Raw genomic sequence first — 12,887 nt, 5'->3', positions numbered from 1 at the left:
TTCAGCGAAAGGTGTAACATCCTCATAAACCAGCTCACTAGATCTTTCACTAAAAACACTATGAAAGAATTTATTGAATAAATCAGCTTTGTCTTTTGGTGTAAAGGCAGATTGACCATCATATTCAACACAGCTGGGAATACTAGCATTACCAGTGCGTCATTTTACGAATGACCAAAATGTTTTCGGCTTGGAAGGCAAAGATGCTGTTAGATTAGCAACATAACTCCTGTACGCTTTGTTCAAACTATCTTTCACCTTATTGCTAAAGGACTTGTATTCAGCCCATTTGACAGGGTCACTTGAGGATTTTGCTTTCTTCCACAAACGCCGTTTCTTCAAAACTAGGGTTCTTAATTCAGAATTAAACCATGGTACATTCCTTTTGTGCTTCAGCGACCTTGTTGGAATATTACGTTCAACTGCCTCTATAAATAGAGCTCTCCATGCATCCCAAACATCATTTATATCATCCAGTAAGAAAGCAGTATTCCAAGGTATATTTGAGAAATCATCTCGCAGATTATTCCAATTGGCAGCGCCAAAGTTATAAACTATCCTAGGACTTTGATTTGGTCGTAAGATTTTGAGCCTCAAATTAAATTCAATGGAGTTATGAGTCAACATTACTTTCTCTAACAATGGCACATTGTCAACTTCGATGTGGATTTCCTACAGAAGGCTCAGATTGAAAAACAAAAGAAATAGAGTGCCAAGATTCCCTTTATTCTTTTGCTGCCAAATTGAAAACACAACAAAAGGGATGCCATAGTAAGGATACAAAAATTGAAACAAATGAAACCTCTTAAGTGACTACGCTGAACTGATTCTCCACATTTTGGGTCCACAATGTTCTAGAATAGGTGGGGCAAATCTATGCAACAAGCATTTAAAATTCTGACTGAAAGATATAGTATAGTATAGTAACTATATTTAGCCAGGGTAGCCCATTCAGCTACGAGGCTGGTATTCATAGGGGCCCTCGGAAATAAAGGGATTTACAATAAAATAATCGAAAATTATTTACACCCAATCCTAAAAACAAAGCTGATTTCTTTGACTGTAAAAATACTTTGTCCCAAATAAGAAAGAGCAATATTACAAGAAAGGTCTTGTTAGCTCTGTTAACTAGAAATATAGTGAGAAATCCTGAGATCTAAGAAAAAAACCTGCCAAATTTCTTTTAGTTCTTCAAGACAAATGGCTTTCTTACATACAACCAGAAATTCAGCAAAGTGGAAATCAAATTTATTGCTTATGTCCATATTACAGCAAATCTGAAACAAGCAAAAGGTGTTTCATTTTTTTTCTACATAAAGGTTGCCTCTTAATGGTTGTCAATAATCAAAGGACATTTACAGCTTTCATTGATGCTTTGTAAAAAGTCACGTTCTTAAATGTTTTCTTGTCAAACCTAGATTCAATAAGAGGTGAACAAACTGGTAAAAATACAGGAATTACATTGCTACAATCTAAGACATAATTGTTGGGACAGTGTTCGCTCTTTCCCCCCTCAATGTTGACAAAAGTCGGAACGGTATAAATACTTAGTTGCTCAGGCGAGAAAAAATTGTTTCTAAGGCAACATTGAGGGGGGAGAGGAAGCAGGCATTATTCGTAAGTTAAAATCGAAGTGCGTCTCAAGTGTCCCAACTAATTATGTCTTAGATTGTCTACGTCATTGGGTGTGAACAGGTAAGAACAGATTTCATTGATAACAGTCGAGAAAGTGCCGGATGGATATTTTTGGGGTCCTGGAAGAAATTAAACATGTACTGATTTATAGCACATAATTTTACAGCTATATAAAGCTTTCAGCCATCCTGCTTTTTCGTAAAAAATATCCTGACAACAATAGAGTGTTCTCGATTGTTCAATTCTCTGATATGAACAGTGGTTCAACAGCCATGGTGTTTAAAAGTCCGATTGATGGCGTGACAAGGGCCCGTGCGTTTTATTTATGTCGTTTAAAGGGATTCTCCGTTCGAAAAGTGGCCGAAATTTGTAACATCTCAAGGGGAAGTGTTTGTAGGATAGCAAAGGAAAAGCTGTTGAGGAGGTCAATACCCAAAACTATTTTCAAAAGGGGACCCAAATTTAAATTAAGCGAACGGCAACAGAGGCTACTGATAAGAGCTATAAAGGTCCTCAGAAATAGAGAGGGAAACTTCACATGCAAGAGGCTTATGCAGGAAGCAGGAATCAAACAAGAAAAAGTCTCGGAAAGAACTGTGTGTCGCTATCTCAATGCCAATGGCTACTTTTACCTGCAAAGTAAAAAGAAAGGCCTTATGACGGAGAAAGATATGCAAAATAGAGTGAAATTTGCCAAGAAGATGCGACGAGAGTACAGCGCTGATGTTTGGATAAGACAGATAGGATTTTACCTAGACGGCGTAGCTTTCGCATACAAACGAAATCCTCTTGATCAAGCGAAAGCTCCAGAGGCACGGATATGGAGGAAGAAATCGGAGGGCTTGGAGATTGGATGCGTTGCAAAAGGTAGGAAAGAAGGCACCGGGGGAAAAGTAGTGAAATTTATAGTTGCAATTTCATACGACAAGGGAGTAATTTGCTGCGAGCCGTACGAAAGGATGTGTGGACATTTCTTTGCTACCTTCATTAAAATGAATTTCACGCGTTTATTTATGAAGGCTGATAAAGGGACCAACCGTCTGTGGATTCAAGATGGCGATCCCTCGCAAAACTCGGGGATGGCGAGATCCGCTATGCGTCGTGCCAACAGCACTTTAATCAAGCTTCCACCACGAAGTCCCGACCTAAATTGTATCGAGAATCTATTCCCAATTGTCCGAAGGATTCTCAAGAAACAAGCATTGGAAAGGGGGATAAAGCGAGAAAGCTTTAAGCAATTTAAAGCACGCGCTAAAGCCGCGATTTTGTCCATACCAGTGCGAACCATAAACCATATAATAGGTTCTATGCACAAACAAGGGAAGGCGTCTCAATTATTAAGTAACTAGACTTTTATTTATGAAACGAACTGTTTCATTTGTTTATGATAAGCTTACTACTCCAGTGGCTCATATAAAGAATTGAGAACTGAACAAATAGAGGAAGTGATGAACTGTGACTAAACGTAATTAACAACTTACAAAACTTCAAAGGCTTTCCGCGATGCACATATCTTTTAAAAAGTATCGTACATTATATGAATTAGAGTATTAAAATCATAATGAATGTTGTTATTGCTAGGAAAATATAGCATAAGACCAACAATAGCCAGTAAAGGTACTTTTCCATAACTTCAACTCGGTGCCGATATGTACAATTCGGGTGACTCTAATTGAATTACATGTACTTATTTACTGCATGGTGAAGTAAACACAATGGTGATGCATTTAGAAGTCATGAAATTCGCTTTTCACAGTTTCTACGCAAACCAAACTAAATTATATCGCAGAAACTAGAAGATCATGGTAAAGCTAAAGACACTTAGTGGTGTTCTTTCCAATTTCTGTGCTTCCGAAAGAAATAAACGTTGCTTCACCATGGTGAAGTAATAATTAAAGGAAAACCGGAAGTTTTCCTTCAGAATATCACTTCACCATGGTGAAGCAGCGCTTAACTACTCAAAGTCCTTCGATAAAGCCATTTCGAAACTTTTGAAATAACATGTGTGATATCTTTAATAAAATGTTAACGACAAATTATTGTGTAGGGTTTTAGCTATTGAACAGCGAGCACTTTTACTATGGTGAACTAGATGGTGAAGTGCTTTTGTCCTTCACCATTCTCCGATCAAGTTATCTCATTATCACCCTTGTGGAAAAATGAGCTCACTGAAACAACGTGAGCATGCCGGCACACTAACTTGCTCTTCTTCGGGAATTTGAGAATACAGGGAGTACACAACCCAACGGACTCGCATCATTTCTGTCTCCCTTTGATCCAGAACACCACCCCGTACATAAGAAAGCTCGTCTTTGGCAGTGCAAAAAATGGGCGTGTCACCTTTAAATGAAATATCTTGTTTGTAATGGGTCTTCGGGGCCGGTAGGTGGACTTCCTGACCTTCAAGCAAAAGCAGCAAGTCGTGCCAAGGAATTATCTGTGGTGACCATCTGAAGTCGTTGAGGAATACAACTTCCGCCTCTGCTGCGCCGACCCAGGCAAAAGTAGTAGTCGCAGGGTTAGTGAAGGTTCTGAACACTATATTCAAGGGATTGAGTAAAAATGTTTTCCCACAGTTCGCGGGCCCTTTTAAAAGAATGTTGCGGTATTTCCCTCTGCCATTTTTAGAAGGTTTCGTACTGCCTCTGAAAATTCCAATTTCTGAATGTTGTTACGCTGTAGGATATCTTCTGCCATGTACAGCCATCGCCTGCCACAGCCGTCAACACATTGTTTCCCCATTTCGCGGTATAAAAGATCTATTCTAGACGATTTACATCTCTCAAGCTTTTTCTCCGCTTCTTCTATTTCCCATCCTACAGCAAGTGCCTCATCTACAGCTTTGCTACCTCGGTTAGCAATAAATTCAGCTAAATCTGTTTTACCTTCCTTTTTCTGTTGGTTGGCGAGCACAAGAAGCTCAAGACGCGTTTTTATTCTTTTCTGCACCGCTATTTGTGACACGTCATAAACGCTTAAGTTTTTACGACGTCGTTTTCTCTTTCGCTTACCCTCATTCCACTCATTCCCGTCTTCGGAAGCATTTCTAGTGCGCGATCGACTTTCCTGGGACGAAGTTTGTTCCGAGTAATTCGCTAAATCAGGATGGTTCGGTGATTCAAGGTACGAAGAATCTTCCTTCGTAGTGTATTGCCAAGCAGAATAGTAATTGTGGTGGTGGTTACTGAAGTTAACTTTGATTGAAAATTTGTCATCCATGTAATTTCGCACTTTGAGCCAACGTCGGCGAGCACTGAGCTTCACGGCCATATGGTAGTGTTTTCCTCCGTCCCTGTGAAGTTCTTGGCTACAGACCCACTGCACTACCTCACAATGCGAACAGGGGTCTGCATTTTTGAAACTATCCAACACTACTCTTGCGAATTCTTCGCGTGTTGGTACAACAACAACATCTGCCTGGCTGTAGGTAAGTAAATAAACACTGCGAACCTGACGCGAGCTCAACAGTTGATGGTCTTCGGGCGGTGTAGAATCTTGCGCATTTTCCATTAAAACTTGCCCCGTACCGTTTTCTAACACCTCGCTTTCAAGAAGGCTAACGGCTTCCATATCCCTAACTTGTTTTAAGAACAGTTTAGGACCAATTAATGCAATATCCACTGAGCCAAACGGTTGGAAGCACTGTGCAATTCAATTACACCGTGCTGAAACTGTGTCAATCAACTGTTGATTTCCCGCTCTTTGTTTCTCGCCAAATCCAAATGCATGTCACAGCTTCATTTACCGTAATAATATTATTCTACATTTTTTCCACAAACCATTTATTATTACTAAACCTTAAAGCATAAGAATTTGTTCGAAAACCTCTTAGTTTTAATTATTGTGCCAAGAAAACTTTTACAAAGCGAAGTTCTACAAGAACAGATCATTTTCTCTTAATCTCACTCACGTAGTTTTTGTCGGCTTTCTCACTTATACAATCTAAGACATAATTGTTGGGACAGTGTTCGCTCTTTCCCCCCTCAATGTTGACAAAAGTCGGAACGGTATAAATACTTAGTTGCTCAGGCGAGAAAAAATTGTTTCTAAGGCAACATTGAGGGGGGAGAGGAAGCAGGCATTATTCGTAAGTTAAAATCGAAGTGCGTCTCAAGTGTCCCAACTAATTATGTCTTAGATTGTAGAATAATGTGAACAGATGCCACTGTAAAAAATCTAGGGCTATTTAAATAATGTTTAACAATTGCCTTGGTTGGCTCCCACACCCCACCAAATACCAATAAGTTATGACAATGGGTAACTAGTTTTATCAGTGGGACAACTTACAAAACTAAACCAAACGACGTGCCATAGAAACTGTCTGCATGAATGCAAATATTTCATGCAAGCCATCGGTAACAAAATTATGGAGAAAGTGTTAAACACTTTGTAACCAAAGGTAAGAACTACTTTAACCAGGTAACTTACATTATTTATGCTCTGTCTTCACTGGCGATGCAAGCATAAGCATAACATGGTCGTCACCAAAGACCCAAGAGTAAGCATAATCATAAGAAGCTTATGCGCTGGTGACGACGGTCATGACATAAGCAGACGTTGAAAACAATACCAGAACATTGCATTTTTCTTATGCTTACTTTTATATCAACATTGTCCTCACTAGCGCATTAAAGATTCTTATGTTCATGCACACTCTTGCAGTTATGTTTGCTTATGCCTGCATCTTGTCTTCAGAACGATCCGACTGTAACTAGTTTCAGTTACTAACTGAAGACACCAAGGAACATTGCACAAGAGTTTATAAGAGCCGGCTAATTACATATGCACATACGAGGAATAGCATAATAACGAGGCATGCAAGCTATGCAAGCTATGGTGATATAATCACCGAATCAATACAACAATAATGCGTGAGTTATGGCGCGACTCCTTTGGCTTATCTAAGAAGACAAGAGTAATCAAAAGTAAATTGAAGGCAACATTAAGGAATAAGCATTCAGTTGTGACAATCAGCTAACTCAGATCGTTCTAAACACTAGGTAACATAGTCGTTAAGGTAAGCTGGGCGACGTGTTGGGTGGGAGCCCCGGCTTGGACCAGGATCCACGGATGAAAAGGAAGACCCCTCAGCAACAATTTCGTCTGGGGCCGGAGGAGACTCGAGCGTGGGTAGGCTGGTGCTATGGGGCTTCAGTGGAGAAGCAAGTTCCTCAGGAATCAGAGCTGGAATGATGTTCTGAGGGATTTTAGTGATAGGGGCGGTAACGGGCTCCTCGTCAATACACTCGGAAGGAACCAGGACCTCATTAACGATGGAAGGTTAAACGTGGTCTCTGTTTGGTCTGGAACATGGTAACACTCAGATAGCTTGACGCAGTATGAAGTAGAGGGCAGCTAAGAATTTGAATTTCTGCACATTGCACCATAGGCCATCCATGGAGACAATGAGGTACTGAAGGCAAGCGTGAGGCTTGGAGCCATCAGAGGTAATGAAAACCAGATCACCAACCTGTAATGATGCAGGAGGGCGAGGACAGCACCCTGGGGCTTTGGAACTCTCACTTGGTGGGTGGTTATGGAGGCGTAAGGAGTGCTGCTGTTGGAGAAGTTGGAGATCGGACAAAGTGATCTGAAAGTTAGTCAATTGGTCACATTGAAGCCACATCTCGCGGGTGGATAGTACTCTGTTACGGATGCGGTTGTTGGGGTTGGCTGTCCTCGCGGCTAAGGAAAGTGGAGTAATTGCACGGCCTTCTGGACAAATACGGAGAAGCTCATCACCAAGTTCAGCATAGCATTTCTCTGCTTCAGGATTCTTGTTTGGTTTTTTTAACAAGACCAACTTTCATGGTCAAGACAAACTGACAGGATTTTGTCGTTGTGCAGAGAGGCGAGGACAGGGGCAGGGTCTTCGCTTATGACAGAAGAAGGGCCAGCTAATGGGCAAAGCTCGGGGCACAATTGGAGGAGACCGGAACAAAGGGATCCACAATGTTCATCATTCAGTAGCCAAGGACCAGTGAAGCGTGTGGTAGACTCATGGACGATAAGGACCAGCTGATGGTACCGTTTTGTAACATCTGCGGCGAAGGAAATACCGAGGGGTTCTGGTGGATCAGAGGTAGACTGCCCAATGAGGTTTGATGGAACTTTCGTAAGAGAGGAGCTGAGGTGGCAACACTGAGAGTATCAATCCAGAGTGTTGTTGAGATGTAAGGCAAAGAAGCAATGCCACGACACCAGTTTCATTTGGTGACAAGATGGATGACCCAGTCTTACGTGTAGAGGAAAGGCCGAGAAGAAGCCGTCTATGATGGAGCAGGGGATAACTGTCCACTTTCAAGGTGCAGCAAAGGGCTCCTGACGTCTCCCAACAAGAGGACCGGCGCGGGAAATGGAAACAATGTGCAGGTAACGCTTAACGTCTTTGATGTTGTTCAGCTTCTTAGAAAGGCGGGTTCCTTGTTTGAGGTGAGAATGAACACGCCTTAAGACTGGGCATTCCAGTTGAGCTCGGAGCCAGGAAGGGGGAAGGAAGGGACGTTTTCCCTGATAACACGTCATATACAGATATGGGATGAGCAGCTAGCTCCTCGGCTTAAAAAAAAAACAAGCATCTCTGGCAGCAAGGGTCACCGCACAGAGGATTGTTGAAACTAGTGAAGTCAGAGGGAAGGTTTGCAATGCCAGCCAGGTGAAGAAGCGAGAGTTGATAGTGGCTGACATTCGACAAGAATGAAGTAACACGAGGACTGGAGGAGAACTGACCACGGCACAGCTTCTCAAAGGCTTGGATGCACAGTATGACTTGGACTCCATGCTTCATGTTTTTTTAACTTGGAGCTGAAAAAACCAGCAAGGTGGAGTTTCTGGTTTCGCAGCACATAGAGGGTTGCCCCAAGGCCATTCATCTTCACAGAACCATCAGTCATGATTCAGAGTTGATCCTCAGGCTTGGAAAGGGTGATAGAAAGACGTTCTACAGTGGATTACAGGATGAGAGGAAGCTCGGATTGAGCCCTGGGACCATATCCAGCCTGGTATGGTCGTTGAAAAAGGGCACATTATGGTGGCAGAGAGGCGAAGATTGCAGTGGTCTAGACCTAAGAGGAATTTCCTTATATTGGAGAGGACTTCCTGGTAAGAGCTACCACTCCAGTATAGGTGGAAAACATGACACAAGTTCATCTAAGGCTGTTTCAGATCCAGGGATTCCCATGGCACAGTGCGTGTACACGTGAACACCCTTGAAGGGGGTGAGTACGCCACAGCATTTCATGCAAGCTTTGGTGAGGGGGATCTGGTAGAAAGCTTGGGACAAGATGATGATGATGATGTTTCCAGCAAGCGATCTTGATGAGGGTGGAGTCTATGTCTGGTAGTAGCGAGGGTTGGGGTTTGGTATAACAGGTTACATCAGTGAAAGCTGTAACTAAGCGAAAGCTGCCATTCTTCTTCTTCTTCACCAGCAAAGATGGGTTTAAGTACTCGGCCATTACCTTCAGATCCTTGAGACTCTAGCTCGTCAAATTTAGTTTGGAGTAGATCCAGTTGGTCATGCGAATACTGTGGGATGTGCCCTTTGCATTAAGGGGGTTCGACAGGACCCATGTTGACAGCTACTTCAATCGGACCAGCACCTCCACTGGATGATGTGAGGTTGAGGCCAGGCGTGAGTGGGTTTGCGGTGACTAGAAGAGACAGAATCCGTACTGGGTTCAATGACAAGTGTGGAGTCGTAACTGAGAACTGCAGGCATGTCAACCTCAAGGAGCTCCCCGGGCCAAATGGTGGTGTTCATGTTTGGTGCACGAAGATGACAGGCTCTTGCGGTGTGATGGACTCGAGAGCCTTGGGAACAGCCATAGGGGGCTACATCACAGTCGGCGATAATAATCTCACGTTTGGCGGGACAGACTGCAATGTGTTTGGAGGTCATAAAGGGAGTTCCGGCCAGAATATTGACATCCTGATCTTCAACCACAAGGCCTTCCAGGGTGCAGTCTAGGAAGGCAAGTCTGACCCACCACAGATAACAGTGCACGCCCATCAGCCTGCAAAGCAGTTTGGGTGCTTTTAGTGACTTCAGCTCCAATTTGTTTAGCTAGGGAAGCCCTCATCATATTCTTTGCCCTGGTATCAATTGTGAGGCGCAAGTGATGATGGCCATAAAAGGCGTGAAGGAATGGAGAGATTGAGCTTGTTCACCATTTACCACAAAAATCCAGAAGTTTTGGTTGGACTGTAAATGGTAAGCCTATTTTGGTCTTCCCAAACGGAAATTTCTGGAGAAAACGGGATTTCTGGAAAAGAAGTGCAAAATTCCCTAACACAATTTTGAAACGGAAAACGTGTTTACCATTTGCATTGCCCCATGATTTTGCCTCCCTCCAGACTCCCTTGGTAAACTTGAACGAATTTTGCAAATGGTACGAGCCGATCCCAACTGAATTTCCCATTTGGCAGTTTTTGCTTACCATTTGAACAAATTTAGTACCAACCGGTTTCTGCTTGTAAATTGTAAACAACCTGAGACACATTTACCTGACGAGAGACAGGAGGTTCCATAGTTGATAGGGCTAGATGGCTCATGGTCAAGGCTGTACTGGTAATCCTAACAGGTCTCATGCAGTTGAAGACCAGCTACTTGACGGATCTTGGACATAAAGAGACGATCAGACTCTGGTAGGCAGTTACAGTTGCTGAGGAAATGAGAACTAAAATCAGGGCGACTGGCTTGCTGGCAGAGTGGGCAACACTTGAAGGTGTGTGACTTAGGCAGAGGTCTGTGTCAATCGGACACAAACGAGCGGTGGTCTGTAAGAGGGGTGGGGCGTAAGACCTTTGATTCTTCACTGGTTTGGAGTTCGTCAAGTAACAAGTCAAGAGCTTCAGAAATCTCAGGAAGCAACAGTCCTACTTCGTAGCTTAGTTCCACATCACTGCTTAACGACCCGAGGGAGGCTGGGGAGGAGTAAGCGTAACCATGTGAGAACAACAAAGTTTTCAAGGGTCGGTGACATTTCTTCATTTGGCCATGCTGGGTGATTCCGCCAGAGGTAGAGAGAAGGTTGTCCTTAATGAAGGCCATTAAGCTTTGACATCATCAGGGGGTTGATCAGGCTTCAATGAAATATATGCAAGGTCCAAGAAACGGCAGCCAGTGGATTGCAAACCGTAATGTTGTCAAATTGTTTACCAAACGCCGTTAATAGACGTTGAGGTCTTAACGATGGAGTTCCTGGAAATAATCGGGGCATAATTTGCGATTTGCTGGAGCATCATTTTCCAGTGTGCTTTGCTACCTTTTTAATGCTTGCCTTGCTAGTAGGGACGACTGGGTTCCAACATATTTTTACCTGCTAAATCGAAGAAATGTTAAAAACCTTGAATCTTTCCAGTGTTAAACTGGTTATATTTCAAGAACTCCACTTGACTAGAAATCCAATCATCACTGCCCAAATGCGTGGCCTTTGCAACAAGCTACAAGAAAGGTACGGGTGAAATCATCGGATTCGTTCATATGGTTTACTGGAAGTATCACCGCTTCAGCACAGGAAGAGACGACTGGGAAACAAACACTGTGCTTTGGCTTTGTATGAAGGAACCTAAAGTTGTGGAAAAATGCTATGCTGTAACGATTTTTGTCCATGGCAAAGAACTCTCTTCCCTTAAAACCGAGCAGCTAAAGGCTGAATTGCATAAACGTGGCATAGAGAAAAACTGGAAATAAGATTACTTTGGTGCCGCGCCTGCTAGTCGCCATTAAAATGGCAGCTAATGAAAACCATGTCGAAGATCTCACAAAGAATGTGTTACCTACTCGTGGAGGCTTCATGGACGAAGATATCTACTCATTTATCGAAACCAAAGTCAAAGAGGTATATCAAATTGAGATTGATAAAGTACAGTCTGAATCTGCTGGCTTACAGCTTGCCCTTGTGCTGCCATATGATAATAATCTGTCCGCCCTTGAACTCAAAAATAAACAACTTCAAACAAGATTACAGGAGCTAAAATCTCGCTACTGCCTCCTCAAACAAGAGGCCAAGATGATCAGTGAAGAAAACAAGAGCCTAATTACGATTATTACAAACACAGGGTTGTGCTTAAATCCGTTTCCTTTTCTTACGATTATTAAACTTTGAACTAGCGAAAGGAAATGAAAATTGTAATTCTGCAAATAGAGACAAGAACCTTGACAAAGCTGATGAAAATTTGCATAAACAACTGCAAAACACAGCTCCCACGGGACAAGAACATGAGGGTTTTATCACAGTAGGCAAAGCCACTAAAAAAACAAGGCGATTCAAAAGAATCTACTCCACTGCCTATAACTGTTATAACTGGTGACTCCATGATCGAGCGAATTCAGGGCTGGGAACTCGATAAGCAAGCTAAACACAGGGTTGTGATAAAATCCTTTTCTGGGGCCACAACATCGGATATGAAGCATCATATAAAACCGACTATTGAGAAAGCCCCACAAGAAATTGTTTTGCATGTAGGAACTAAGGACCTTAAGTCCACCGATCCTGCAACCGTTGCTGATAACATTGTGGACCTCACCAGACAGATCAAAACAGAAACTGATTCAACTGTTATCCTATCAGAGCTTGTAACAAGAAACGACAGAGAGTACCTGAAAGAGTCAGTCAAGGATGTCAACAAGAGACTAGAAAAGTTCTGTAAGCAAAATGGTTGGCAATTGATTGAGCATAAAAACATTGCTATCAAAGGCTTAAATACCAGTGGACTGCACCTGAATGACGCAGGTAATGAAAAAATTAGTAGCAATTTCGAGAAATCGCTAGTGGACACTTTTGCCTGATCTCTAGTTACCTTTAACAGAGGTGTTGAATGTCATAGCCTAATTTCAGACTCTGGTCTTGACTCTGATCTTGACACAGAGTCAGAAATGAGTGGGAATAATTATACATATTCCACTGTGCTGAATAGTACAGACTAAGTCCATCCAACAACCCCAACAAACTTACCCAACGATGTTTCAAATAATATTTTTGTACAGCCAACTCTGGGTATTCCAAATACCAGGGGGTTCAAAAGAGCATCCATAAATCTGGCAAGTTTTTGCAAACGTATTGATCTATATGCTATCCAAGAGAATAGATATATTGGCTATAATTGAGACACGACTAGATAGCAGTGTCCATGACGGTGAAATCAATATTCCTAGTTAAACTCTTGACAGGAAAGACAGAAATAGATCTGGTGGGGGTCCAGGTCTCAAAACCAAAAATCAAACCTTTTATTGTATGCACCTGGTACAG

Source organism: Montipora capricornis, chromosome 9, assembly GCF_036669925.1.
Source record: "Montipora capricornis isolate CH-2021 chromosome 9, ASM3666992v2, whole genome shotgun sequence".
Lineage (NCBI taxonomy): Eukaryota > Metazoa > Cnidaria > Anthozoa > Scleractinia > Acroporidae > Montipora > Montipora capricornis.
The sequence above is the reverse complement of the archived record's forward strand: the minus strand, read 5'-3'. Positions refer to the sequence as shown.